We start from the raw sequence: 24,528 nt of genomic DNA on the forward strand, positions 1-24,528 counted from the left end.
TATTTGGAGAACTCACAGTGTTCTTAATTTAACCACAGTGATGACTATTATAATTTTCTTTTTTCTCATGCCCATATTCATTTGTACAACCACAATAATCATTGTTATCTTTCAAATGTATCATGCTACCACATTCACATAAGAGAATAGAGCAAATCAATTGGGTGAAATTCATGATTTGTCATAAAAAAAAATACAATTAGTTTGTCATAGTCATCATTATGGTCCATTAGAACTTAAATCCAATGTCTTATCCATATAAAGTTGTCTTAGGTCATAAATTGATCAGACATGAACCCAACGTATTATCATCATGGTGCATCAAACTTTAAATTGATGTTTTACCCTCTTTGTGCGATAGAACTTGAATGTACCGTCTTACCCTCAAACATTTTTCATTATGGTGCATCAAGACTTTAACCTGATGTCTTATCCTTTTGGTGTGATGGACCTTAAATCTATCGTCTTACCCTCAATCAATTATATAGTTGGTCAAGTGCAATGTACTCATCCCAGAGCCTCTTTGCTCTCAACAAATATCAATTGAATCTTCAATTTATATAATTTCCTGCACCACCTCAACGATACAATTAGTGCAAATAAATTTGGAAATTTTAATCTTTAAAAAGAGAATTTATTTATTCAAATATATATACAAACAAAATTAGTCAAACCATCTCACCTTATTCAGAGGAACCAAATATTCATATTACTACTTCTCCAATACTTAGTACAACCGACAAATCATAATTAAATGTAAGCAATACATTCTAAAGCTTACATATGATTAGTTGATTTAATCAACTCCAATTCGGGATTATAGAAGAATGATGATAAACAATTTGGATGCAACTTGGAACAAGCCAACTCTGTCGTTGAGTGTATCAACTTTATCGTCTCTTCCTTTCTTTATTTAATGGAAATTTTGGGAAGGGATAGGTATACAAACTCTTCTAGCTATATTTCTATCTAGCATCGTAATATTAATATAGAGAATCGTGATGATAACGTGTTATAAAATTAAGCTTAAAGCAATATAAGTATAAGAGAAGAAGACAAGGGAAGTAGATGTAGGAGAAGACTTTTCTTCTTATTCAAGTGTGTATTCCAAATGGTGAGTGATATCTCTATTCATAGTGTTGAGCTATCAAGCATCATAATATTGATATAGAGACTCGTGTTGAGAACATGTTATAAAATCAAGATTAAAGCAAAATAAGTATAAAGAGAAGAAGACAAGGGAAGTAGATGTAGGAGAAGACTTTTCTTCTTATTCAAGTGTGTATTCCAAATGGTGAGTGATATCTCTATTTATCTTCAAGATTAAAAAATCTATAGGCTGTACTATTTGAACCATAACCAAGAAAAGCACAAGTAGTAACTTTCTTACCCAACTTTGTAATCTTGGGATCCATTAGTCTCACAAAGGCTAGACAACCCCAAACTCTTAGATATCCCAAACTTGGCTTGTGACATTTCCACAATTCAAAAGGTGTCAATTAAGAATTTTTATGAGGCACACGATTCAACACAAAACACACAGTCAAAATAGCTTCACCCCATAAATTTAAAGGTGCATGTGACCCAATAAGCTTGACATTAGTCAATTCAACCAAAATTCTATTTTTCCTTTCCGCTACTCCATTAGATGAAGGAGAATAAGGAGGAGTAATTTTATGAATTATTTCCAATGATCTAACAAAAGAATTAAACTCATTTGACTCATATTCACGGCCTCCATCACTTTTAGTTCGTTTTATTTTTCTTCCAAACTGATTTTCAACTTCATGGAGATAAGTTTTAAAATTTTCAAAACTATCACTTTTAATTTTCATCAAGTAAACATACGTAAACTTAGAAAAATCATCAATGAAAGTGATAAAATATCTATTACCTCCACGATTTAAAATTCCACCAAGTTCACAAATATCAGTATGAACTAATTATAACAAATCAATTTTTTTCAACTTGAAATTGAGGTCTTTTAGTGATTTTGGCTTTACTTCAAGCCTCACACTTTTCAAAATTCTTTTAACCATTGGGATTAATCCTAAACTATTCATGATTCCAACATAACGATCATTAATATGACACAAACGAGCATGCCAAAAATTGGTAGAAGAAAGCATATAAACATAAGTAGTAGCTTTATTCATTTCAACATTCAGTTTGAACATCCCATCATAAGCATACCCCCTTTCCTACAAAAATATCCTTTTTCACAGTTACATATTGATCTGATTCAATAATTTGTTTAAAGCCTGCTTTGTTAAGAAGTAAACTAGACATCAAATTTTTTCTCATGAAAGGAGTATAAAGTATATCTTTCAGAGTTAAAACCCTTCCAGAAGTAAAACACAATCCGACATCTCTCGTTCCAAGCACCTGAGTTGTGTGAGAATCACCAAGCATGATGGTTTTGGGCTCCTCAAAATGAGTATATTTTTTAAACAAGTCTTTGTCATAACAGACATAACGGTTTGCACCAGAATCAGTCCACTATCCATCAAGACTCTCAACCATATTTATGTCGGTAATCACCGCCTTAAAAGGTTCTTCGGTAACATTTGCCTGTGGATTAGGACCATGTTTCGAGAATATGCAAAATCGAGCAATATGCCCACTCTTGCCACAAACAAAGCACGGTCCCTTATCTTGACCTTGTTGCTTTTGTGCTTGGTTATTTTCACCTTTAGTTTTCTTAGGAGGTCTACCATTATTTTTCTTGAATTTTTTCTCCTTAGGCTTCAAAGAAGTATTTGTGTGAGTTTCAGGAGTAGCATTATTTTAAGTAGTTAAATTTACCGTCGTTCTGATGTTGCTCTCTTCTGTTTGTAAAAGTGCATCTTTGCCCCTTGCCTCTTCTTCCATGTGGATTTTAATTATCGGGGTTTCAAGAGAGGTTTCCTTTTGTTTGTGGCGCATAGTTTTTTTAAATTCCTTCCAAGAAGGTGGAAGTTTATCTACTATACCACAAACAATAAGGTTGTCTCCAATTTTTACCTCCTCGGACCTAATTTCTCCAACAATCATTATAAAATCTTGAGCTTGGTCTACCACTGATTTGTTGTCCACCATTTAGAAACGAAAAACTCTACTTGCCGCATATTTTTTCTCTCCAGCCTCTTCGGTATCATACTTACTCTGCAATGCTTTCCAAATTTTCTTTGCACTAGAGTAAGTTCTATCATAATAATCATAAAAATTATCAGACAAATAATTAAGAATATAATACCGACACTTATAGGAATCACAATCGTACTTTTCCACTTTCTCTAGATGAGAAATAGTTTCATCATCATTCATAGAGGTGATGTCAACTTTATTAGGATTTTTCTCAGTTAACACATAAGAAACATTGAGAAGAATTAAGTAGAAAATTAATTTACCCTTCCATCTCTTGAAATGGTTACCATTGAACCGAAATGGCTTGTTAAGATCTCCCATCTTGACATCCGCGGTTTTTTCAATTGTAGTCATTTTGAATCTCCATAAAATTGTTAGTGAAAAATTACAAAATAACAAAGTTACAAGATTACAATTGAAAGAAAATGAAGAAATAAAAATCTCTTCAGGCTGAGGCGCGGATATCTCGCTGTCTTTGAGGAGATTCAAGCACACTGCAACAAATGTTTTTCACTGGTTCAACAGTAGTCCTTCTTGACTTGTCCACTCCAGGATACAACAGCCTAATCACAAAAGTGTAACTCAACAACTATGGACAAGAGTTGAGTCCAAAGCTCCACAAAAAGAACACCTCCCTTCAACTAATAAAAACTCTCTTTTTTTTTACTATTTTTTTTCACTATATATTTTTCTAGTGTCTTAAACCAAATGAAGACCACCACTATTTATAGTAGAAGAAGTCTTCCTAGAAATGATTAAGAAGATAATGGGGTAGTAAATAGTGATGATAAATGGCCTAGAGGTTACATATGGTACATAGGTTACAAAGAACAATGGAGGAATAAAGAGTGAGATAATGGAGATTGAATGGGGGAGAAATGATGGCCACTAACGGCTAAAACATGCTGCTAGAAAAAGAGCAGTAGCATATATGCACTAAGCAAGAAGTAACATATATGCACTAACTCTAGGAGTAATATGCAACAATTAATATTCTCATTAACATTAACACATGATGAGAAGTCAACCAACGGCAACATTTTAGAATATTAAAATGTCACTCACACTAACACCAGAGAAAAGTACAATTTAGGAAAATACTATTGTTGGGATGGAGGATGACTTCAAAGCCATACTTGAACACCTCACTGCCCAAACAGACGATTTAACTGTCATACCAATTTTTGGTATGTGCAATACAGGTAAGACAACTCTTGTAAAAAAAGTTTATGATGATTCATATATTCGTTCTCAATTTGACATGCATGGGTCACTATCTTCGAAGAATACAATGAGAGACAAATGCTTCTTGAAGTTGTCTCTACAATTACAAGAAGAAATCAAGAAATGAGCGATGATCAACTAATGAAGATTGTGTAAAGAGTACTGAGGCATGGGACCATATACAAAGAATATTTCCATATGATGATAATAGAAGTCGAATTCTATTAACCACTCGACTCTTGTATGTTGCTGATTATGTCAGCTGTCCTGATTTTCCACCTCATAGAAAGTCTTTTATAATTCTTGATGAAAGTTTGAACTTCACCAAAAAATTATTCAAAAAAAGATTTGTTTCCTTCTCTACTTGTAGAACTAGGGAAGCATATTGTACTACAATGTCGAGGATTACCTCTCTCGATTGTTGTCGTCGCTGGACTTATTTGTCAAATGGACCCAACACATGATAATTGGAATAATGTTGAGGAAAATTTGAACTGATTCTTTGGTACTGTATCCGTAGAGTTTCAATCAATTCTTTCTTTGGATGTTTTCCTGAAGATAAAAGAGATTAATGTTTCCAAGTTGATTAGAAACAATAAAAGGTTAGAAGTGTTGGCATATGAGTATCTAGAAGAGTTAACTAATAGAAGTCTAATTTTGGATTGTACACGAAGGACTAATGGAAGGATAAGAACGTGAAAATTCATGATCTTCTTCGCCAACTATGCCTAAGTAAATACATACATGATCAATGGCGAGTGATCCTTCTATCTACACTTGAACAGAAACATGATTATTGTATGCGACATAGCAATGGTATAATCCGCACCTTTATTTCAGTGCAAGTAGATATTCCAAAACAGACGTTTTACAGTTGAAGTTGCTTAAGGTATTGGACGTATTTTCAATTGAATATTATTTCTCTTGTGTAATACCTCAACTTGTATATTTGAGATATGTTTCTGGAAGAATTGAATAACTTTGCTAATATATATATATATCCAATCTTCTTGAGGCAGAAAACCATGGTATTGAAGAAAAGACTTTGCTTTTCAATAACTTGAACATACTTTATCTTCATTATTCTCCTTTTGCTGCGGAAATCATAAGAAGAACTCCGAATCTAAAAGAGCTAAAGATTTTACAATCAATTGACCCGATCATGAATTTCTCTAGGGATATTTTCCTTAAATGGTACTTGTATACCAAGGGAAGTCATGACTTTGATGGCTAATTTACCCAATCTTGAACGGTTTTATGCATTCGCTAGAACAGATTGGACACTAAATGAAGATGTTGTGTTTCACAAATTAAAATATCTACGAATTGTAGAAGCAGATCTGCAAAGGAGGGAAGTAGGTAATTTTCCAATGCTTGAGTAACTAATACTGCATGGGTTGCGTAATTTGGAGGAGATTCTCGAGAGTATTTTAGAAATAAATTCTAGCGCGATATATGATAATATAGGAATATCACATTTTTTCTACAAGTTTGTAATATCTTGATATATGTTGATAAAGAACAGATTATATGTTATGCAACTCAAAGGATAAAATCAACATGACAATGAACTAATAACATAACATAAATAATTAAAATTACTAACTTCGACTGAATCATAACTGATGAACATTATCTAATGAACACAACACTTAGTACTGACTTCGACTGAATCATAACTCATGAACATTTCATGATGAACACCTCAAATGACAAATGAACCTAGACACTTAATATAATATTTAAGTTTTTAATTTTACTTTCCACAATTCCATAACACGCACACTAGTAATTGGGAATTATGGATCCACTAACCCTATTAGCAAAGGGTCCACCAACATAGAGTCTATATGAGGAACTTTAGCTAGCACAATTTGGAGGAGTCCAGGCACTTCCCAATGTCTGAAATGGGAATGCATTATTATTCACCATTTGTGCCTCTGTTTCAACCTTCTGCTTTAGAATTTCCAATGCCTTCTTCAAGTGTTGAAGTTGGAATAAGTTAAGTTCTTCGACAGGAGATTCCCACCATACACCATCAGCTCTCTTCCTAATTTCTCGAAGGGATTTTCCGTGATTTTTCTCCATCTGGAGAACCCCCTCAAGGTTCATGAGCTTGGTATTGAGCTCACGAATACCAGCTTCTCTACAAGCCACGATTTGTTGATTGTGGACATCGTTATTTGGTGGAGGGAGGTTCCTCCCAAGGAACCTCTCCACCAACCTGTCCACGCTAGGGTGACCAAAGGAGAACACATTTTTGCCGTCGGGGGAAATATCACAATGACAATTTCAGCACCACATAGCGTACAAAGTTCACTAGCCTTTTTAAACAGACCAGCACGACACTTAGAAAACGTAACTCCTAAGTTACTCGCCTTCTTGATTTTCACCATGTCAACCCTTTAACGACCCTTGCTGATTTTTCTTGTCATGTCTAAACTTTCACTAAGATTTTGTGAAAGTAAATTTGTGAATTTTGGTCTTAACAACAACAACTTTATATAGGAAATTGTGTTTTAAGATAACTTGGGGAGCCTAGAAATTTATGTTCTTTCCTTTTTTGCATTGAAGAAAAGTATTGAAAATGAAAAACATTAGATTCACTTGCCCTTCATTCTTTGTCTCGGTAGATATAGACCTTATTATCATAGATTCACTTCCCTTCATTCTTTTTCTCGGTAGATATAGATCTTATTATCATAACTAGAGGATAAATATGTTTTGCTAATCAGAATTATATTATTGGATTGCACTTGACTGCCATTTTATTTGAGAACATTTTTTTAAAAAAATATATTAAATGATTAATAAAACCCTTAGGGGTCATTTGGTTTGAAGACAAGTTATGTTGGGATTAAATATGATGGGATAAGTTATGTTGGGATAAGTTATGATAGTATTAGTTATGTTAATATTATTTCTTATTGGTTTTTTGGATTGTCAAATATGCATGACATAATTTCTAAGAGTAAGTTGTGTGTTTACAAAAATACCCTCTAAGAATAAATTGTGTGTTTATAAAAGAGCGTTTAAGGGGGTAATTTTGTTATTTTACATTTTTATCCCGGGATAACTTATTTCGGGATTAGTACACCACCCACAAGTAGGGATAACTTATCTCAGTCATAATTATTAATCCTGGGATAAGTTATCCCACACTTTGTAACCAAACAAAAAATTGATGGGTACTAAAAAATTATCCCAGTATTATTTGTCTTTATCCGTCACACCAAACGACCCCTTAATGTTTTAATAGTAGCATGAATTTTGCATTTACCATTGAATTTTCCTAGTCAATCATCATTTAGAGACCTACAATGTATCACATCAAGCATATGAGGGTGTTTGGATTTATAAATATTATTATTATTTATACTGCGGTTTAGTGCTCGAATTGGAAAGGTTTTCACTTAATCACTTTTTGATTTTAATATACCGCGTTGTTCCGACAGAAATCTCATATTGTATATAATGTCCTGATGGAAAATTCGCACATTTCTAGTAGACATTTTCACATTTATTTAGGCTTATGATAGAAGGGAATTAGTTTACGACAAATATAGGAGTAGTTTTAAATATATACAATAAAGTAATTAGTTTAGAACAAATATAACAAAGTTTTATTGACATAAAAATTAGCCAAAAATCATGGAAAGTATACATTGACTATACAATATAGCTCGTTGTAAGTTATAGAAAATAGACATTAACTATACAATATAGTTCATCTATACATGAGCTATACTTTAAATATACATTATATACACTCAAAAAGTTGATCGAAGGATCACTTAGTGTAATTATACCAAAGAATTGTTTCTAGAAGAAAAAACAAGTATGACTAAAATGACAGCATTCATAATTTCACAAGTTAAAAATATCCCTCTTCACTCTCAGCAAGACAAAAACACTAATTATTTATTTAGAACTTAATATATATATATATATATATCAACAATACTACATTCAATAAAGATCACAAACTCCATGTAGTGATATATTTGCCTTTTTAATTAGTAAATGTTAAACAACTCACATTTCAAATATTATATTGATTTGTATTGGATTTATTTAACAACAAACAACTCTCTCTAAATAATAAAATTTGTAAGCTAATTTATTTAAATAAATTTATTAGTACAAATATAAAACATAAAATACAGAAAATAAACAAAACCGTTAAATGAATTATGAGGGATATTTTTTTTTGCTTTACATAGATTTATACCGTGGTATTAAATTCAATGTATTCCTAATATCACCAAATGTAAGGTATTAGTTATACATCATATATCATGTTGGCTGTGTAACTAATCCATGAATTAGTTATACATAGGCCTTAAATTCCTACCAAACATAGTACTAAATAATACCATACAAATACATGGACTATTTCTCCTAACATTCCCTTCCAAACGACTCATTAGTATTTTTCAGTATTTTGATGTTTCTACAACCTTTATAAACTTTGTCCTAATTAAACTTTCTTCTGCTTGTCTCTGCCCAACCTATGTTTTACCATAATCTGGCATTCCATTAGTGATGAGCTACCAAAGGAATTCGTACCAAAACCCTAAATTTAAGCGTCATTGTCAACGCCAGCGATAGATGGCCTTACAATCCATGCTGATGAACCATCACCAAAACAACCGTTTAACTATGCAACGAATTTTAATAAAGTAGAAGACAAAATCACAATCCCTATCCCTATCAAAGATATTACTTACATCCATGGAGACCCAACTGTATTATGGGAGGAAGAAGAGGTTCAGATCATGATCATTAAAAAAGATTTACAGTATGCTTCTGAAATTTTTTCTTATGGCTGGTCAAACCTAGAAAAGATTCGTAAATTGATCCTTTACGGTGTGAGATTCAAGCCTGAATGTAAGGAAGGATTCTTGAGTGATGGACACATACTAATTCGGCTTACCAATATGAATGATTACGTATATGTCATGTCAAAATCGACATATTTTTTGAAGGCTAAAGACTTATATAATATCAGATGTGACCTCTAAAGTGGGAACCCTAGTTCAACCTAGAGGAGGAAACTACTATTGCCTTAGCGTGGATCTCTTTTTTATCCCTATCACCTAACTTTTTCGTTAAAAAATCCTTGTTTACGATGGCCAAAGCAGTGGGAAAACCGTTGCATGTTGTCATGGCTACAATAAGCAAATCTAGACCTAGTTTTGTCATGGTAAAGGTTGAGGTCGACTTATTGAAAGAATTTCTCAAACGGATCAATGTTGGAGTTAAGAAGACATATTATGGGGAAATCATCTCAACATGGATAAAATTCTTATACGATTACATGCCAAAGTATTGCAAATATTGCTACTTCAAGGCAGTGGCATGATTTTCGTCGAGGGGATTCAAAAATATAAATAAGCACACTAATAGTATTCAAAAATAAGTGGATCGGGGCGGGTCAAATATAAACAGGTCGGATTCGACATAAGCAACTAAATAAAATTCAACTCTACCTCAACACAAACAATAAAATAGAGGAATTATGTGTTTGACATAATATTAAAATGAGTACGAGAGAATGTATTTTTTAAAAATTTAATTATGGTCTAATCTCCATCATTGTTCTATATATATGTTACTAGTATATGTACCCGCGTAGTGCGTATATAGTATTAAAATATTTTTTTTAATTTTTTTTATTGTGATATCTTGTTTGAGTATATTAAATCATACAAAAGTTCAACTATCATATTGTTCCTCATTAATGAAATGTAATCCCTCCCCCTCCCCCTCCCCACCCACCCTCACCCCATAACTAATTCTATGTGAATAAACTATAACATCTCGCACCTAGAAACAACTATAAAGAGTTTAAAATATGAAAATATTGATTTTTTTGGAAAGAATAAGGAAATCTGGAAATTTTGTCTAGGTTAAGAAACTTAGTTTTGACCATTTTAAAACAGCCATAACTCCTAGCTCAGGATGAGTTAGGAGCAAATCTTGATATGGTTCGAAAGCCCTTGGAGAGATCCTTCCAACGCCACCAAGTTTGAGCGATTTCGACATCATATGCGTGAGTTATGTCCTTTGGAAGTTGGGTAGTTGGAATACAGAATTGTCTAATCCGGATTTAGGGAAGGGCAAAGTAGTCTTTTCTCTAATTTATTTCCTAATTCGTTTTTAGGGATTTATTGGGGTAAAAACTTATTTTAGTCAGATTAGAAAAATTAAACTCACGCTTAGGGCTTGGAGAAAAGAGAAAAGAAGAAAGAAAGGGAGAAAAGCTAAGGTTTCGCCAAGAATGTCAAGCGTTTGGAGTGGAATTCGTCGGGGGTGATCCCTATTAAGGTATGTGAGATCTTTTCGTATTAGGTTAGTTCACCCACACACCAACTTGTTCAATTCAGCAAAGATTGGAGTTGTTTGAATGTAAGAAAGTGAAGTTCTTGAAGAACATTGTTAAATTGTTGTTGGTTGATTGTTGAATGCCTAGTATTGATTTGATTCGTGTTTCCAGGTTTTCTTTCGAGTTAAATCTATTGGGTATTGAGGGTATAAATGATCCTAAGTGTTTGGGGAAATAACTATGGAAGTTAGGAGGGTTTAGAGATGAAAAATGGAGAAGGAAATCGTCAAAAATCTGGGGAAGGGGGTGGGCGCCGCGCCAGCCAGCTCACCCCAACAATCTCTCTAACGTTTGAGGGCTGGCGCCCCGCGCCTCTTAGAGTGCCAGGGATGCCAGTTCTCCCCATTTTTCCCTACCTGCTCGTACTTGTTCCTAAGTGATGTAATTATGTTTCCTAGTCAATTCCAACACTATAAAGTGCATCTAAACATCATGAAATCATCCATAAATATGAGATGATGAACCTTGAATCCATAATTCAATTCAAGGAAAGTTAAGTTCAAATTCAAAGACATTAAGAGTCAAGTTTAGAAGTTAATGAAGCAAGTCAAAGAAAAGCAAAGTTTCTTAAAGTTTTCAAGGGTCTTTAACAGTGTTTTAACGTCGTTTTAAAACTTAAGCTTTAAAGTTAAGCAAGAGTAAAGGTATGGTTTGAAGTTCTTTTCTTCAATGAGTTATATGGGGACTATGTATTCCCAAGAAGTTTAAAAGAAATGTTTTCACATTTAAACAAGATTGGAAACTGAAATTTCCGAAGAGCCTTCGGGCTAGTTTTAATAAAAGAGTAATCGCTTTCTAAATGAAGCAAGAAAGGAAACTTTGAATTCCAAGATAGCCTTTGAGCTAAATTCTTTTGAGCACTAATATCAAATAATAGAGGAAATTTCTTTTAAAAACATAAGAGCTAGTACGTTTTTTGGAGTAGTATTGAGCACCGAATTGAGGGAGCGTTCATAGAACCCACAACCCCCATAGAACCATGTAGCCGTCATGGGTAGTAGAGGTTCATACTTTTAAGATGAATCATTTTCAAATTAGACTAGTGGATCCATTAGGCAGTTCAGGTTCTATACCTTTGGCCGGGTATAGGATGCTATGGCAGCGTGAGGTTGATCGTTGTATCATCACTACAGCTCTTATGTGATGGTTGTCGGTTAGAGAAACTCCCACTGCAGTTATTGTATTTTTATATACATCAGTTCATTTGTATTTCTACATACATCTCAGATCTATTGTAACTTTGCATACACACAGAGTTTATAGCATGTTCTTAAACAATTTTTCTTTATATTGCACTTGTTTTAAATTGATTTATATTGAAATGAGTTAGTCAGATAGAGTTGAGTTGAGCCAGGTAAGTTATTCAGTTTCTTTTAGATTTCTTTTAGCCTATTTATTGCTTAGCATACCAACTCGCATACTTGTACATTCAATGTACTGATGCCAGTTGGCCTGCATCTTATTATGATGCAGACTCAGGTAATCACGATCAGCATCTGGCACCTAGTTGATCCAATTGAGTAGCTCAGAGTTAGTGGTGAGCCTCCTTGCATTCTGGAGGACTCTTTTATTTGCTTTCAGCCTTTTATTTATTAGGATGTTGTGGGGTTTGTCCCAACATCCCTCTTAATATTTTAGAGGATTCATAGACAGGTAGATAGTTGTTAGAGTAGATGTCTTTCTTTATCCTTCAGATGTTGTTTAATTACATAAGTGCCATTTTGGCCAGTTTATTATTCTTTAAGTTGTTATATGAGACTATTTATTTGAGTTAAGTCTTCCGCTAAGTTAAGTATGCCAGGCCAAGGGTTTGCTTGGGGCCAGCAAGTGTCTTAAAGTGCGAGTCCCGCCCAGGGTGTAGGCTCGGGGTGTGACAAACTTGGTATCAGAGCACAAAGTTCAACAGTCCTAGGGAGTGTATGAAGTCGTGTCTGTAGAGTCCTAGTTATCGATGTAAAGCACGCCACATCTATAATTAGGAGGCTATAACATTTAGGAACTATCTCACTTCTTTCACACTCTTTTCGTGCGTTGGAGTTTATCTCTAAAAAGTTTCCCTCTAATTTGTGCCTGCGCTTGCTTTCAGATAACCATGCATCCACGAAGAGCAGTCAGAGGTCATCCAACTAGAAGGAATGTTAAAGAGAAAGAGTTACCTAATATACCTGAAATGCAACCGCAATGAGAGGTCTCTAATGTTGAGTTTAGAGAGGCTATAAGGAAGCTTAGCCAAGTTGTGACCAATCAGGTTGGGTAGCAGAGAGGAGCTCTGCAAGAAGAGGTCGACACTTTAAGGATTCGTGAGTTCTTTAGGATGAATCCCCCAAATTTCACTGGTTCGGGCACTGCAGAGGACCCAGAGAATTTCATTGAAGAACTGAAAAGGTGTTCGATGTGATGCATGTTGTTGATACTACGAGAGTTGATCTAGCTGCATATTAGATGAAAAATGTTGCTTAGACCTGGTTTGATCAGTGGAAAAGGAGTAGAGCTGAGGATGAACCACCTGCGAGTTGGGCCTGTTTTAAAGAGTCTTTCTTGAGGCATTTCTTTCCCCGAGAACTGAAACAGGCTAAGGTACGTTAGTTTCTCACACTAAAGCATGATTCTTTGAGTGTGCATAAGTATGGGTTGAAGTTCACCTAACTGTCTCACTATGCTCCTGAAATGGTTGCGGACATGAGGAGTTTATTTGTTGCTGGTTTGGGTCGCTTGTCAAGCAAGGAGGGCCGGGCAATAATGCTTATTGGGGACATGGACATCTCGAGGTTTATGGTCTATGTGCAGCTGGTAGAGAAAGAGAAGCTGAGGGATATATATGAGTTTAAGAACAAGATAACCAAGATAGGGAATGAATCCGAGCAATAGAAAAGTAATGCAAATCGGTCGTCTTTCCAACAGAAACAGAAGGGACCTTCTCCGTCATCTGCTAGTGCACCTGCACCTAAAAACAAGAGTGAATACTATAGCCAAAATTCCAGAGGTAAACCTACCTGTTCACAGGGTAGTGTGGCGCAAGGGGGTAGTAAGCCTCCTACCTGTGCCAAGTGCGGTAAGAATCATTTAGGTATTTGTCGTGAAGGCTCCACTGGTTGTTTCAAGTGTGGTCAGAGTGGACATTTCATGCGAGAGTGTCCAAAGAACAGGTAAGGTAATGGGGGCAATAGAGCCCAGTCTTCTTCAGTTGCTCCACCAGACAGGGCTGCACCTAGAGGAGCTACTTCTGATACTGGAGGAGGAAAAAACCTTCTTTATGCAATCACCAGTCGTCAAGATCAATAGAACTCTCAAGATGTTGTTACTGGTATGATAAAAGTCTTTACTTTTGATGCTTATGCTTTGCTAGACCCAGGAGCAAGTTTATCTTTTGTAACCCCTTATGTTGCAAATAAGTTTGATGTTCTTCCTGAGAAAATTTGTGAACCCTTTTGTGTTTCTACACCTGTTGGGGAGTTTATTCTAGCAGAGAGAGTCTATCATGATTGTCCCATCTCCGTCAATCACAAGAATACCATGGCTGATTTAATTGAGTTAGACATGGTAGATTTCGATGTCATTCTTGGTATGGACCGGCTTCATGCCTGTTATGCATCTATAGATTGTAGAACTTGAGTTGTCAAGTTTCAGATTCCTAATGAACCAGTCTTAGAGTGGAAAAGCAGTTGAGCAGTGCCTACGGGTCGTTTCATTTCCTACCTTAACGTAAGGAAGTTAGTTTCTAAGGGGTGTGTCTATCACTTAGCCCGAGTTCGTGACTCAAGTGCTGAGATACCTCTTATTCAGTTAGTTCCAGTAGTAAAAGAGTTTCCACAAGTCTTTCCAGATGATCTTCCCGGAGTCCCTCATGAGAGAGAGATAGACTTCGGTATATATCTTATTCCAGATACTCTTCCTATCTCTATTCTGCCATATAGAATGGTACCAGCTGAGTTGAAAGAGCAGTTGAAAGATCTTCTAGATAAAGGTTTCATTCGACCAAGTGTCTTACCTTGGGGCGCTCCGGTCTTATTTGTGAGAAAGAAAGATGGTTCCCTTAGCATGTGTATAGACTACCGCCAATTGAACAAGGTTACCATCAAGAACAAGTATCCTCTTCCAAGAATTGATGATCTTTTCGATCAGCTTCAGGGTGCTTCTTGTTTTTCTAAGATAGGCCTCAAGTCAGGTTACCATCAGTTGAAAGTAAGGGAATGTGACATTCCAAAGACAGCATTCAGGACTCGTTATGGTCATTATGAGTATTTGGTCATGTCGTTCGATTTAACTAATGCACCAGCAATGTTCATGGACCTTATGAATAGAATCTTCAAACCTTATTTAGATATGTTTGTTATCGTCTTCATTGATGACATACTAATCTATTCAAGGAATGAAGAAGATCATGCTAGTCATCTCAGAACAATTCTTCAGACTTTGAAAGATAAGGAAATGTATGCCAAATTCTCTAAGTGTGAGTTTTGGCTTGAGTCTGTGGCATTCTTAAGCCATATTGTGTCTGGAGAGGGAATCAAAGTTGATATTCAGAAAATTGAGGTAGTGTAGAATTGGCCTAGACCCACATCTCCAACTGATATTAGGAGTTTGTTAGGTTTAGCTGGCTATTATAGGAGGTTCGTAGAGGGGTTCTCGTCTATTTCGTCTCCTTTGACGAAGTTGACTCAGGAAACAATGAAATTTTAATGGTCTGAAGCTTGTGAGAAAAGCTTTCAGGAATTGAAGAAGAGGTTAACTACTGCCTAGTGTTGACCTTACCAGAAGGTACTCAAGGTTTTGTGGTGTATTGTTATGCATCTATAGTTGGCTTGGGTTGTGTCCTAATGCAGAATGGCAAGGTGATAGCTTATGCCTCCAGACAGCTGAAAGTTCATGAGAAGAACTACCCAACCCATGACTTAGAGTTGGTTGTTGTAGTATTCGCTTTGAAGATATGGCGTCATTACTTGTATGGTGTGCATGTTGATGTATTCACTGATCACAAGAGTCTTCAATATGTGTTCACCCAGAAATAGCTTAATCTCAGACAAAGGAGGTGGTTAGAATTACTTAAGTATTATGACATGAGTATTCTTTATCACTCAGATAAGGCTAATGTTGTTGTTGATGCATTGAGCAGGTTGTCTATGGGTAGTACTGCCCATGTTGATGAAGAAAAGAGAGAATTAGCGAAATATGTGCATAGACTTGCACTCTTAGGAGTCGGACTAATGGATTCCACAGAAGGAGGAATAGTGGTGACGAATGGGGCTGAATCATCACTAGTGTCAAAGGTGAAGGAAAAGCAAGACCAGGACCCCATTTTGCTTGACTTGAAGGCAAATGTTCAAAAGAAGAGAGTATTAGCTTTTGAACAAGGGGGAGATGGTGTCCTAAAATACCAAGGTAGATTGTGCGTACCAATGGTGGATGAGCTCCAAGAGAGGATCATAGAGGAAGCTCATAGCTCCATAAATTCCATTCATCCGGGTTCCACCAAAATGTACCGTGATTTGAGAGAGGTATATTTGTGGAATGGTATGAAGAAGGATATTGCAAAGTTTGTTGCCAAATGGCCAAATTACCAGCAAGTGAAAGTTGAACACCAAAGGCCTGGTGGTTTGGCGCAGAATATAGAACTTCCAGAATGGAAGTGGGAGATGATTAATATGGTCTTCATCACAGGTTTTCCAAGGTCCAGCATACAACTTGATTCCATTTGGGTGATTGTAGACAGAATGACTAAATCATCCCATTTTCTACTGGTAAAGACTACCCATTCAGCAGAATATTATGCCAAGTTGTATATCCAAGAAGTGGTAAGACTTCATGGGGTTCCGGTCTCCATTATTTTAGATAGAGGTGCCCAATTTACAACACAGTTCTGGAAATCTTTCTAGAAAGGTTTGGGCTCAAAAGTGAACTTGAGCACTGCCTTTCATCCTCAAACTGACGGGCAAGCAGAGCGCACTATTCAGACCTTAGAAGATATGTTGAGAGCTTGCGTGATTGATTTCAAGGGTCATTGGGATGATCACCTACCTCTCATTGAATTCACTTACAACAACAGTTATCATTCTAACATCCAGATGGCTCCGTATGAAGCTCTTTATGGGAGAAGATACAGATCTCCATTGGATGGTTTGAAGTTGGTGAAGAAGGGCTTATAGGACCAGATTTAGTTCACCAAGCCATGGAGAAAGTAAAGGTGATTCAGGAGAGGTTGAAAATGGCACAGAGTCGTCAAAAATCCTACACAGATGTTAGGAGAAAGCCATTAGAGTTCGAAGTAGATGCTTGGGTTTCTTTGAAGGTTTCACCCATGAAGGGTGTCATGAAGTTTTGTAAGAAGGGGAAGCTTAGTCCCCGATATATTGGACCTTATTGCATAGCCAAGAGGATTGGCAATGTAGCTTATGAGTTGGAGCTACCTCAAGAGTTAGCAGCAGTTCATCCGGTGTTTCACATCTCCATGTCGAAGAAGTGCATGGGAGATCCTTCATTGATTATATCAACTGAAAATGTTGGGATTAAAGATAACTTATCTTATGAGGAGATCCCAGTTCAGATTTTAGATCACCAAGTTCGCAAGTTGAGGACCAAAGAAGTAGCTTCAGTCAAAGTCCTTTGGAGGAACTAATTTGTTGAGGAAGCTACTTGGGAAGCTGAAGAAGATATGAAGAAGAGATATCCACATCTTTTTGAATCCGGAGAGAATACATATCGACGAATGTTCCCAAGTGGGAGATATTGTAACATCTCGTACCTAGAAACGACTATAAAGAGTTTAAAATATGAAAATATTGATTTTTTTGAAAAGAATAAGGAAATATGGAAATTTTGTCTAAGTTAAGAAAGTGAGTTTGGTCCATTTTCAAACAACCATAACTCATAGCTCAAGATGAGTTAGGAGCAGATCTTGATATGGTTGGAAATCCCTTGGAGAGATCTTTCCAACGCCACCAAGTTTACGCGGTTTCAACATCATATGCGTGAGTTATGTTCTTTGCAAGTTGGGCTGTTGGAATACAGAATTGTCTAATCCGGATTTAGGGAAGGGCAAAGTAGTCTTTTCTCTAATTTATTTCCTAATTAATTTTTAGGGATTTATTGGGGTAAAAACTTATTTTAGTCAGATTAGAAAAATTAAACTCACGCTTAGGGCTTAGAGAAAAGAGAAAAGAAGAAAGAAAGGGAGACAAGCCAAGATTTCTCCAAGAACATCAAGCGTTTGGAGTGGAATTCATCGGGGGTGATCCCTATTAAGGTATGTGATATCTTTTCGTGTTGGGTTAGTTCACCCACACACCAACTTGTTCAATTCAGCAAAGATTGGAGTTGTTTGAATGTTAAGAAAGTGAAGTTCTTGAAAAACATTGTCGAATTCTTGTTGGTTGATTGTTGAATACCTAGTATTAATTTGATTCGTGTTTCTGGGTTGTTTTTTGAGTTAAATATATTGAGTATTGAGGGTATAAATGATCCTAAGTGTTTGGGGAAAGAACTATGGAAGTTAGGAGGGTTTATAGATGAAAAATAGAGAAGGAAATCATCAAATATCTGGGGAACGGGGTGGGGCGCCGCGCCAGCCAGCGCGCCCCAAAAGGGACTCTGAAGTCCACCCCTTGGGGAGACGTGCCAGCCAGCACGCCCCAGCAGTCTCTCTGACATTTGAGGGCTGGCATGCCGCGCCTCTCAGAATGCTAGGGACGCTAGTTCTCCCCATTTTTCCCCACCAGCTCGTACATGTTCCTAAGTGATGTATTTGTGTTTCTTAGTCAATTCCAACACTCTAAAGTACATCTAAACATCATGAAATCATCCATAAATATGAGATCATGAACCTTGAATCCATAATTCAATTCAAGCAAAGTTAAGTTCAAAGTCAAAGAAGTTAAGAGTCAAGTTTAGAAGTTAATGAAGCAAGTCAAAGAGAAGCAAAGTTTCTTAAAGTTTTCAAGGGTCTATAACAATGTTTTAACGTTGTTTTAAGACTTAAGTTTTGAAGTTAAGCAAGAGTAAAGATATGATTTGAAGTTATTTTCTTCAAAGAGTTATATGGGGACTATGTATTCCCAAGAAGTTTAAAAGAAATATTTTCACATTTAAACAAGATTGGAAACTGAGATTTCCAAAGAGCCTTCGGGCTAGTTTTAAGAAAAGAGTAATCGCTTTCTAAATGAAGCAAGAAGGGAAACTTTGAATTCCAAGATAGCCTTTGAGCTAAATTCTTTTGAGCACTAATCTCAAATCATAGAGGAAATTTGTTTTAATAATATAAGAGCCAGTACATTTTTTGGAGTAGTATTGAGCACCGAATTGGGGGAGCGTTCAAACAACCCACACCCCCCATAGAACCATGTAGCCGTCATGGGTAGATGAGGTTTATACTTTTAAGATGAATCCTTTACAAATTAGACTAGTGGATCCATTAGAAAGTTCAGGTTCTATACCTTTGGCCGGGTATAGGATGCTCTGGCAGCGTGAGGTTAATCGTTGTATCATCACTATAGCTCTTATGTGATGGTTGTCGGTTAGAGAAACTCCCACTGCAATTATTGTATTTTTATATACATCAGTTCATTTGTATTTCTACATACATCCCAGATTTATTGTATCTTTGCATACACACAGAGTTTATAGCATGTTTTTAAACAATTTTTCTTTATATTGCAATTGTTTTAAATTGCTTTATATTGAAATGAGTTAGTCAGGTAGAATTGAGTTGAGCCAGGTAAGTTATTCAGTTTCTTTCAGATTCCTTCTAGCCTATGTATTGCTTAGCATTCCAACTCGCATACTCGTACGTTCAATGTATTGATGCCAGTTGGCCTGCATCTTATTATGATGCAGACTCAGGTAACCAGGATCAGCATCTGGCACCTTGTTGATCCAGTTGAGCAGCTCAGAGTCAGTGTTGAGCCTCTTTGCATTCTGGAGGACTCTTTTATTTGCTTTCGGTCTTTCATTTAATAGGATGTTGTGAGGTTTGTCCCAACATCCCTCTCAATATTTTAGAGGCTTCATAGACAGTGAGATAGTTATTAGAGCAGATGTCTTTCTTTATCCTTCATATGTTGTTTAATGACTTAAGTGCCATTTTGGCCAGTTTATTATTCTTTAAGTTGTTATATGAGACTGTTTATTTGAGTTAAGTCTTCCGCTGAGTTAAGTATGTTAGACCAAGGGTTCGCTTGGGGCCAGTAAGGGTCTTCGAGTGCCAGTCCCGCCCAGGGTGTAGGCTCGGGGCGTGACATAGACACAACGAATAAATTTTATGTATCATATTTTATTATTACTATTATATTATTCACAATTTAAAATCATTAAATTGGTAGTATTGATTTTTGGGAAAAAGGACAAATATACCCTCGAACTATCAAATATGGTATACAAATACCCTTCGTTATACTATTGAGACACTAAAGCCCCTGCCGTCCAAAAAGTGGAACATCTATGCCCTTCACTCTAACGGACGGACAGGTGTCGTCATCCTATGCAACTACCCTTATTATTCACTAAATTATAAACCCACGACCCGAATTAAAAAGACCCACCCAAATAATCCCTAACCCACCCATTACTAACACCTAATAATATACCCAAACCAACCAAAATACACGCCTTGATCCTCTGTTTTATTCTTCAAAAATCTCACGCAATTTTTCCGACTACTCATTTTATTTCTTCAAAAAAAACCTAAAAACACAATCAACCCAAAATTGGTTTTGAAAGGAAGGGTAAGCATTTGATTTTGAATTCAAGTTCAAACATGAAGATGGGTGAAGAAGAAGATATACAGGGGTGAATCTCGTGATGGAGTGGGATAGAACCTCGGATTTGAGTGGAGAAGAAGAAGATGACGTGGTTGAGCAAGAAGTTGAGGACGAATTAGAGGATGGGGAGAAGCTAAGGTTTTAGAGAGCTAAACAATTTTTGCAACCATGGCTGTTCTATCTAGGCTTCAAAGCTTAATCAATAAAACTTCACTCAAAAATCTCATTCACCGCCATCTCCTCCGCCCCGCCGCTGCCGCTGCCGCTGCCGCTGCCGCTGCCGATGAAGATGATTTTATAGGAATATGTCCGAAAGAAATCTCACTCGCCCAATGAGTGTAACAAACGTACCGCCAACACATAACGACTATTCTTATGTAATAATTTTTGGGTGCACCGGCCCAACAATCCTTATCTTTCCAGAAAACTTCACATAACATTCTCACCTCATAAGCTCATCACTTTCAGCTCCGACGGACCACACATCCCATACTTGCACAGTTGTTATCGGAAATCGAAAAACTTTGATGATGTGTATGGAAGCTGCGATGATTTTGCTGAGGATGACGATGACTATGGCCGTCGTGGTGGCTGTCGCAGTGGTGGCTCCGTAGCTGTGCTTATACAATGTGGAATTTGGACCCAAATATCACTTTAATTTTGCTTTACTATTTGGGTGGGTTATCTTTTAATTCGGGTGGATTTTTTTTGTGGGTTTAAAATATGGTGAATAATAAGGGTAGATGCATAAACTGACAACACGTGTCCTTCTGTTAGAGTGAAGGGTATAAATGTTCCACTTTTTGGATGGCAGGGGCTCTAGTGTCTCAATAGTATAACGAAGGGTATTTGTATACCATTTGTGATAGTTCAGGGGTATATTTGTCCTTTTTCCCTTGATTTTTATTAGCTTATTATTTAGCTTAATATGATCATTAAATAATTTTCAAATTAATATAAAACATATATATTTATTGTGTTTACTCGTGATTTTATAATTTTATTTTAGTGTTCACATCTCTCTAATTTAAAGTTTTATGGACAATAATATGTATATTATTTAACTATTTTCTTGTATTCTCAAAATTATTCAAAATATTCTCCCCACCCCTCTTCCCCCTTCTTTTGTTTTACTGTATTTTTATTACTTTTCACTAATCTAATTTGAACGAATTTTTTATGTAACACGTCATAAGTAGCTGAGTGTTTTTTTATATCAATATATAGAATACTAAGCTTAAATTTGTTACTTGAATTCTATATTTTAATGTTTCATTATTCATTGAGATTTTAGTTATATGATATATAGATTTTAAGTCTTTTTTGAAAAAATATTTTCTCATATAAAAGCCCTTCAACTTTTTTCACATTATAATTTATAATTTGTTTCCTAGTTTTGTCCTAACTTAATAGTTATTGTATTATTCATAAATTAGTATCCTTACATTAATATGTAAGTTTTTAATAGCTTGTCACTTTATCTAATATTCTTATGGTGCGTAAGATATTAATAATGATATTAGTTAGTTATATCTATTTACATTTTATAATGGATAAATTTTGTACAACATGAAATTAAAATTGATAAAATTCTGTAGTAAAGTTAGTGATCAATAACTTTTAAAAAACGAAGAAGTAATCTTTACATTATAAATCATTATAGAAGTATATGTAAGAGGGGCTAAGAAAGTAAAACTCTATTACAAATCAAATTTTATTTAAGTTTGAATTCAAATATCATTTTTATTATTTTTTAAAATCTTTTTATCGCTTATCTTTATCCTTGATTTTATTAATACAATAATATTTTTTATAAGCTATATATTTGAATGGAGAGAAATATTTGGAATTAATAAGATAGTTGATAATTAAATTGAGTAAAGGTCACTTGGTGTAATTATACCAAAGAATTATTTGAAGAAGAAAAACCAGATATGACTAAAATGACATCATTCATAATTTCACAAGTTAAAAATATACCTCTACACACTCAGCAAGACAAATACACTAATTATTTATATAGAACTTAATATATATATATACTTAAAAGTGGAAAACTCCTATCTTTCAAAGTTGGATTATAATTGTGCTCCTACATCATATTAAAATATAATAAGAATATCTATTATCATATCACTAGTATGATACAATAAATATATTTCAAATTAACTGTTCATGATAAACACATTTATTTTATACTTTAACTCTATTTTAATACCTAAAAAATGTTATAAACATGAGTAAATGTGTGTCGTTGAGATCTTGGTCATAGTTCAAGGGTACTTATGAATTATTTCTTTTAATATGTATGCAATTTTATAAATTGCGCAAAATACAATATATATATATATATATCAACAATACGACATTCAATAAAGATCACAAACGTCATGTAGTGATATATTTGTTTTTTCAATTAGTAAATGTTAAACAACTTACATTTCAAATATTATATTAATTTTTATTGGATTTATTTAACAAATAACAACTCTCTCTAAATAATAAAATTTGTAAGCTAATTTATTTAAATAAATTTACTAGTACAAATATAAAACATAAAACATAGAAAATAAACAAAATCGTTAAAAGGATTTGAGTGGTATATCTTTACACAGATTAATACCAAGGTATTAAATTCTATGTATTCTTAATATCACGAAATGTAAGGTATTAGTTAGACATTCTATACCATGTAGGGTGTATAACTAATCCATGAATTATTTATACATAGAAATAATATTAAAATGAGTTCGAGAAAATGTATTTTTTGAGGTTGTGATCATTAAAGAAGATTTACAGTTTGCCATAATTGGAAAATTTACTCATTGTTCGTTATAACTAGAAGAGATTTGTAAAATTAGTCTTGTACGGTGTGAGATTCAAGACTGAGTGTAATGTAGGATTCTTGAGTGATAGACGCATCCTAATTCGCCTTACCACTATGTAAGATTACGTACATGTCATGTGAAAACCAACATATTTTTGAAGGCTAAAGACGGGTATACTATCAAATGCACTCTAAATTAAAGTGGAAACCCTAGTTCAACCTAGAGGCAGAAACTTCTACTGCCTTTGCGTGGATCTATTTTCCATCCTTATCAACTATTTTTTTTTAATTAAAGAATCCTTGTTTACGATGGTCAAAGCAGTGGGAAAACCGTTACATGTTGGCATGACTACAATAAGAAAATCTAGACCTAGCTGTGTCAAGGTAAAAGTTGAAATCAACTTATTGAAAGAATTTCCCAAATGGATTAATGTTGGAGTTAAGAAGACATCTTCTGGGGAAATCATCTCAACATGGATAAAAATCTTTTACGATTACAATATTGTAAATATTGCATACTTCAAGACGGAGGCATGATTTATGTCGAAGGGGTTCAAAAAGATAACTAAGCATACTAGTAGTATTCACAAATGAGTGGAGCAGGGCGGGTCAAATATAAATGGGTCGGATTCGATATAAGCAACTAAATAAAATTCAACTCTACCTCAGCACAAACAATAAAATAGAGGATGTATGTGTAACACCCCAAAAAAATTCTAAGTTGAGACCCGAACTATTCTTCATTTACTTGTAGGGTCATATCGGGTGGTTCTTAAATTATCCATATGTGTAAAGGTAAATTCTATAGTGTGGGAATGATTTTGGATATCAATTAAGGTCACTAAAAACTCCTAGCACAAAGTTGGGTTGAAAATTTCCTTACCGATTAAGTTTTGATGTAAGATTTTCTTTGGGTCAACTTCAAATGACCATATCTCTTAGAATATAAAAAGTTACATTGCCCATAACCTATAAAATTAAAGGTATTTGAATTTTCTTTCCAACATCACCAATTTCGCAACTAAATTACCTACGAATTTTCTAAATTCGCAACTTCAACTGACCATATCTCATTTTTTTGAGAGCGTGAGTTTTATACCTAAACTATCACTTATTAGTTTGAGAAACACATCACTCTCCTTTATTACATTCTCTTCATGGTATGTGTACCACACTTTGTCTTTTACTTTAAAAAATTTGTCGCATCACACTCC

General features: G+C 35.0%; 1 pseudogene; it reads right to left on the reverse strand.

Moving 5' to 3' along the window:
- Positions 1–6,135: 6,135 nt before the first annotated feature.
- LOC125821077 (agamous-like MADS-box protein AGL62) lies at positions 6,136–6,785 on the reverse strand (annotated as a pseudogene).
- Positions 6,786–24,528: the final 17,743 nt, after the last annotated feature.

This window comes from Solanum verrucosum, unplaced genomic scaffold, assembly GCF_900185275.1.
Source record: "Solanum verrucosum unplaced genomic scaffold, falcon-dt-bn FXZP01000050.1, whole genome shotgun sequence".
Lineage (NCBI taxonomy): Eukaryota > Viridiplantae > Streptophyta > Magnoliopsida > Solanales > Solanaceae > Solanum > Solanum verrucosum.